This window comes from Propithecus coquereli, unplaced genomic scaffold, assembly GCF_000956105.1.
Source record: "Propithecus coquereli isolate 6110/MARCELLA unplaced genomic scaffold, Pcoq_1.0 Scaffold85, whole genome shotgun sequence".
In the NCBI taxonomy this organism is placed as follows: domain Eukaryota; kingdom Metazoa; phylum Chordata; class Mammalia; order Primates; family Indriidae; genus Propithecus; species Propithecus coquereli.
In genome coordinates, this window is record NW_012154729.1 from 2,610,070 (window position 1) to 2,617,490 (window position 7,421).

Sequence of the window (7,421 nt, forward strand, 5' to 3'; positions counted from 1 at the left end):
TCTTGAATTACATTTTCCACATATCTTATATTTATTTTTCTGCCTCCTCTGTGAAATTGTGAACATCTTAAGAATGGACCTGGGATCTTAATCATTTCTGAATTCCCAAGGCCTAGCGCAGTGTTTGCCACATAGTAGGCACCCAATAAATTTTGTTGTATCAATAATGGCTACTCTTATCAGATACATATAAAAAAGGAAATGTTCTAATGTGAGGGGCCAGGGACTGGTTAGATTTGTCCATTGCTATAATAAACTGAGTTTTTCTTTAGAAATCATGGTAGACAGAATGGTTTCCTCCAAATCTGCATGCCCTAATACTGGAACCTGTGAATATGCCACGTAACAAAAGGGACTTTGCAGATGGCTTTAAGGTTCATTCTCATTTATCTGGGCAGGCACTATCTAATCACACAAACCCTTAAAAACAGAACTTTTTCTGGCTGGAAGCAGAAGAGATGCAGCAGCAACAGGAGTCAGTGAGATTCAAAGTGTGAGAAGCACTTGATGGGTTGTTGCTGGCCCTGAGGTGCAGGGGGCTGGTGTGAAGGGCAGAGACGGACCTCTAGGAGCTGAGAGAGGTTCTCAGCTGACAGTCTGCAAGGAAGTAGGAACCTTTGCTCCACATCCACCAGCACTGAATTCTACCAACAGTGTGAATGAGACTGAAAGCACATTCTTCCCCAGAGCCTTCAGATAAGAGCCCGGGTTGGCTGACACCTTGATTTCAGCCTTAGGAGACCCACAGCAAAAAAAAAAAAAAAAGAAAAAAGAAACCAGTGTAGTCTACCTGGACTTCTGACCTACAGAAAGGTGAGATAATAAATTTGTGCTTTTATATGTCACTAAGTTTGTGGTAACTGGTTATGGCAGCAATGGAATACAAACACAAAAATTAATTTACTATCTCCAAAAGACCAGATTTTGGAAACCTGTCATAAAGGTGGGAATAGTCTGGGTCTGCAACAGGCTATGAAAGTCCCTACAGAGGAAGCCACTGGAAAGTCACCCACGTTGGGTTCCCTGGAATGGTGATAGCCGCAGTGGTGGAATTACAGGAGTGGCTCGTGCTGCCACCCTAACCAAGTCCCTGGTGTGGCCTGTCCCTGGACCCCTGGGGATTTACTTAATTTCTTCCTGACTTGAAGCTGGGTACAAGTTAGATTTTGGCAGGGTGAGGCAGAGCAGGAGAGGTGCTTTATATACATGTACATATTACATATATATACACATATATGTATACTTAATGCTTACAATGTGAAACATAATGGGAGTTCAATAAGTTACTAAGTTACCTGTCTTTACTATCATCGACATCATCATCATTAATCCAGTAGCATTGCCCTGCTGTGCCTCACCCCTCCCTCCACCGCCCTAGTGGGGAGCTTTGCTGGTTCAGTGTTTCCAGCATGGCAACCTCCAACCTTCTGCCAAAGTGGAGAGTGAGCCATCTCCTGGCTGAGTAGAGCTGGGAAGGGGACCTAGGGGACTTTTCAGTTCCTTAGCTTGTCTTGTAACTAATCTTCTTCATCGCTACCTCTCACCACTCCTTTCTGGAATTCAGAGGCATAAGCAGGCCTTCTTGCCATTGGTTTTTCCGCCTGGAGGCACTTAGTTTCCAGCTTTCTCTGCTAAGTTGGTGACTGCCACTTGTCTCCCCCTCTATGGTCTTGCATGTATTGTCTCCTCTCCTGTTTCATTTGCTTGGAGGGTTCACAGTGCCTTCATACTCCTCTACTGATAGTCTAGTTGCATTTGAGGAGGGAATGAAATCACCTTATATCTCCAATCGGCCATGCTAACCACAAGGCCACGGGCCTCATTTCTTTGTCTATGAAACGAGGGGTTACAGTGGATAAACTTTAAGGCATTTTCCTCCACTGCAAATCTTTGTTCCTGCATATGGTTTAGGTTTAATGTAATTTTCAGCTGATCACAGCTAGATTCCCTATCACTTATCTCACTCTCAGAATAGTAGTGATTATTTTTGCTTTTGTTGTTTTGAATCTCTTTGAGCAAGAGACCTGCAGTGTAGCAAATTATATCTTGTGTACAAATTAGAGTAAACTGAAAAACACAGGTGACTTTTGTTCCCTTCTGCATCACAAAGACCTTTTCAATACACCTGATTGATTGTAAAGGGAACTCCACAAGCAGATGTGAGCTACTGGGACTCTGCTAATGGTAATTTGGGTGCTGTCATATTTATCATGCTGTGCTATTTGGCAAGCAAGTAGGAAGCCTTTAAACTTTTTGCTCTTTCTGGGAAAAAAAAAATCCAGAAAGAAGATGATACCAAAATTTAAATCAAAAAGAAGTTTCCTTTCTATGGAGAATCACAAAGAATGTCCTGATAAGTCAATAAAAGTCTTGTTTTGGTTAAGTTAGTTGAGGTTGGATATTTATCCCTTGCATCCAGGAAAGTCTTTGATTCATAGGGGCAGTGGAAGTGGAGAAAGGGTGTGTTGTCCTTCTCTTTGGAGCTCCACTGCATGGCTTGATGCTTTGTACTTGTGTCCCTAGTGCCTGTCACTCTTTGTTGTACTCACTGCTGTTAATGACTAGCTCTTATGTGTTCTCTTTTGGTAGCCAGGACAGAAACTTCCACAAGATAATGACTATTTTAAAGATGCTGGGTTATGTAATATTTGAAATAAAAAAAATAGCTTAGAAGTTGATGGCATTCCTTGCATGTGGTTTTTGTTTGTCTTGGTGTTATTGGTATAGGGGATGGGAAAAGAGTCCTCTGAAAAGTTTTCCATTAAAATAGGAATCCTGAATAATCAAAGTAAGGGAGACATTGATGATTGTTGTTTCTAAAACTCTCAGTTACTCTGGGTGCAGAACATTATTAAAGGTGTGTTTAAAAGAAGAGATTAATGTATCAATATTTGATACTGTTAGGTTAGTCAGTGACTTGTTCTGCTTATGTGTATATATATATATTTTTTTCATGAAACTTTGTTTTAATGGGTCTCAAAATTCTGTGACAGATTTTTGGTCAAGTTGTTTCCATTAAAAAGTACTGATTTTAAACATTAATAACTTAAAACTCTCACACAAAAAGAAACGAAAATGATCCACAAAACATTCTCCTTTCCCTCTGAAGGTTGCATTGTTATCATTAACCAGTCTTTTACTATGACACTTAAATGGCCAATTAAAACAAACAGTTTCGAGACTGTTCTTCCACCACTGATTCAGCTGGGATGGCAGGTATTAGGGACGATATTCATTTAGCCTTCTGAGCTTCCTGGGCAGACTGGGTGACCTAGCCAGCTTCAGCCGCCTTCTTGTCTACCGCTTTGATGACCCACAGCAACTGTCAGTCTCGTATCACAAACAGCAAAACTGCCCAGAGGAGGATAGTTGGAGAAGTTCTCAACACACATGGGCTTGCCAGGAACCGTATCAATGATGGCAGCATCATCAGATTTCAAGAATTTAGGGCCATCCTCCAGCTTCTTAACAGAGCAGTGATCAAACTTGCAGGCAATGTGAGCTGTGTCACAATCCAGTACAGGGGTGTAGCCAGTGCTAATTTGGCCTGGATGATTCTGGATAATCACTTAAGCGGAGAAGCCAGCTGCTTCCATTGGTGGGTCGTTTTTGCTGTCACCAGCAATGTTGCCATGACAAACATCTTTGACAGACATATTCTTTTTTTTTTTTTTAAGGAAGAAATCTGATACTAATTTTATTTATCAAATTTGCAAAAATTTTAAAAGTAGATTAAAATAAAGGTGGAATAAACAGTATTTCTTTTTTTTTTTTTAACATATCTCAATATTTATTTATTTATTTTTAATTTCAGGGTATTGTGAGGGTACAAACATTATGGTTACACTTTAAGGACACAGGGAGCTCTGTAGGGGGGAAGGGCATGCCTTTAACCCGCACTTGGGTGAGGCAAAGACATAAAGTGTTGACAGACATATCCTTTTTTTTTTTTTTTTTTGAGACAGAGTCTCACTCTGTTGCCTGGGCTAAAGTGCCGTGGCGTCAGCCTAGCTCACAGCAACCTCAAACTCCTGGGCTCCAGCAATCCTTCTGCCTCAGCCTCCCAAATAGCTGGGACTACAGGCATGCACCACCATGCCCGGCTAATTTTTTATATATATGTATATTTTTAGTTGTCCAGATCATTTCTTTCTATTTTTTTAGTAGAGATGGGGTCTCACTCTTGCTCAGGCTGGTCTCAAACTCCTGACCTTGAGTGATCCACCCGCCTCAGCCTCCCAGAGTGCTGGGATTACAGGTGTGAGCCACCGCGCCCAGCCTCGACAGACATATTCTTGAAGTTGAAGCCCACGTTGTCCCCTGGAAGAGCTTTGCTCAAAGCTTCATGATGCATTTCAACAGACTTTACTTCAGTTGTAACATTGACTGGAGCAAAGGTGACCACCATGCCGGATTTGAAAGTACCAGTCTCCACTTGGCCCACAGCGACAGGACCAATACCATCAATTTTGTAGACATCCTGGAGAGGCAGACATAGGAGCTTGTCAGTTGGATGAGCTGGTGGCAGGATGCAATCCAGGCCTTCAAGCAGTATGGTTCCACTGGCATTGCCATCTTTACAGGTGACTTTTCATCCGTTGAACCAAGGCATGTTAGCACTTGGCTCCAACATGTCACCATTCCAACCAGAAATTGGCACAAATGCCACCATGTGGGGGTTGTAGCCAATTTTCTTAATGTAAATGCTGTCTTCTTTAATAATTTCCTTGTATCTCTTCTGGCTGTAGGGTGGCTCAGTGGAATCCATTTTGTTAACACCAATAATTAGTTGTTTCACACCTAGTGTGTAATCCAGAAGGGCATGCCTACAGGTCTGCCCATTCTCTGAGACACCAGCTTCAAATTCACCAACACCAGCAGCAACAATCAGGACAGCACAGTCAGTCTGAGATGCACCTGTAATCATGTTTTTGATAAAATCTCTCTGTCCCAGGGCATCAATAATAGTCACGCAGTATTTGCTGATCTCAAACTTCCACAGGGAGAGATCAATGGTGATACCACATTCATGCTCAGCTTTCAGTTTATCCAAGACCCAGGCATACTTGAAGGAGCCTTTCCCATCTCAACAGCCTCCTTCTCAAATTTTCCAGTGGTTCTTTTGTTGATCTCACCACATTTGTAGATCAGAAGGCCAGTAGTGGTGGACTCACCCAAATCTATGTGTCCAATGACGATGATGTTGATATGAGTCTTTCCCTTCCCCATTTCGGCTTTTGTGGGTGGTTTTCATGCCACCTGTGTTCTGGTGACAAACCCATTGCAAAAAAGGTATATCTATATATGTTGATACACAATAGATATACATATTTTTGTGATATATGTGATAATTTGATAAATTCCTATGATCAAGTCAGGATAATTGGTATATCCTTCACCTTGAATATTTATCTTTATTTATGCTAGGAGCATGCAAATTATTCTCTTCTAGCTATTTTGAAATGTAGAATAGATTAATGTTAACTATAGTCACCTTATTGATCTATTGAACACTGGATCTTATTTCTTCTATATAACTGTATATTGGTACCCATTAATCAAACTCTCTTCATCCTTGCCCCACTACCCTTCCTGGCCTCTGGTAACCACCAATTTACTCTCTATCTTCATGAGTTCCACTCTTAGCTCCCACATACAAGTGAGAACATGCAATATTTGTCTTTCTGTGCTTGCTTGGCTTGCTTCACTTAACATAATGACCTCCAGTTCCATCCATATTGCTGTGAATGACAGAATTTCATTCATTTAATGGCTGAATAATATTCCATTGTATATATATACCACATTTTCTTTATCCATTCATTCATTGATGGACACTTAGGTTGATTCCATATTTTAGCTATTGTGAATAGTACTGCAATAAACAGGAGAGTGCAGATATCTCTTCAATATATTGATTTCCTTTCTTTTGGATATATACTCACGTATTTGTTCACTTTGCATTGCTATAAAGGAATATCTGAGATGAGTAATTTCTAAGGGAGAGAAGTTTATTTGGCTTGCAGTTCTGCAGGCTATATAAGAAGCATGACATCAGAATCTGCTTCTGGTTAGAGCTTCGGGGAGCTTATAATCCAGGCAGAAGGTGAAGGGGGAGCGAGCATGTTGTTTGGTGAGAGAGGGAGCAAGAGAAGGAGGAGGAGGTGCCAGGCTCTTTTAAACAGCCAGCTCTCGCATGAACTAATAGTAGGAGAACTCATTGCCAATGGAAGGCAAAAAGCCATTCATGAGGGGTCCACTCCCATGACCCAAACACCTCTCACCAGGTCCCACCTCCAATATTGGGGTTCAGATTTCAACAATGAGATTTGGAAAGGACGAATAATCGAAACCAAGTCAACCCAGAAGTAGAACTGCTGGATCATATGGTAGCTCTATTTTTAGTTTTTTTGAGGAACCTCCACACTTTTTTCCATAGTGGCTACACTAATTTGCATTCCTACCAACAGTGTATGAGGGTTTGAAGGTTCCCCTTTCTCCACATCCTTGCCAGCATCTGTTTTTCTCTGTCTTTTTGATACAAGCCATTCTAACTGGGATAAGATGATATTTCATTGCGGTTTTGATTTGCATTTCTCCAATGTTAGTGATGTTGAGCATTTTTTCAGATACCTGTTTGTCATTTGTTATGTCTTGTTTTGAGAAATATCTATTCAGATCTTTTGCCCATTTTAAAATAAGATTATTTGTTGGTTTTTTTTTTTTGGTATTGAGTTGTTTGAGTTCCTTATATATTCTTGATATTAATGCCTTGTCAGATGGACAGTTTGCAAATATTTTCTCCCATTCTGTAGGTTATCTCTTTATTTGTTGATTATTCCATTTTCTGTGTAGAAGCTTGCTAGCTTGATGTGATCCATTTGTCTATTTCCAATTTTGTTGCCTGTGCTTTTGAGGTCTTACATAAAAAATCTTTGCCCAGACCAATGTCCTAGAGTGTTTCCCCAATGTTTTCTTCTAGTAGTTTCATAGTTTCAGGTCTTAGTTTAAGTCTTTAATACATATTGATTTGATTTTTGTGTATGGTAAGAGATAGTGGCATAGTTTCATTCTTCTGCATATGGATATCCAGTTTCCCAGCACCATTTATTGAAAGATTATTCTTTCTTCATTGTATACTTTTGGCACCTTGTTGAAAATGAGTTGGCTATAAATGCACGGATTTATATCTGGGTCCTCTATTCTGTTCCATTTGTTTGTGTGTATCTAAGTCAATAGGTGGCACTCATGGGTAAGAATAAGCCATGCCCTTTATGGTTGAATCAGTAAATGCTGTAATGGGCTATAAAAGTTGTCTTCTCTGCCAGTAGGTGGCACGTGCAGGAGAGAGCCAGCTGCCCTGGTGATTTTTGGGACTTGTGATGGGCTCTAACCCCTCAGGAGAAGCACTCAGATGCTCC

At 40.7% G+C, this 7,421-nt stretch overlaps 1 pseudogene; it reads right to left on the reverse strand.

Moving 5' to 3' along the window:
• Positions 1–3,232: 3,232 nt before the first annotated feature.
• On the reverse strand, positions 3,233–5,229 carry LOC105826092 (annotated as a pseudogene).
• Between the last annotated feature and the right edge of the window lie 2,192 nt (positions 5,230–7,421).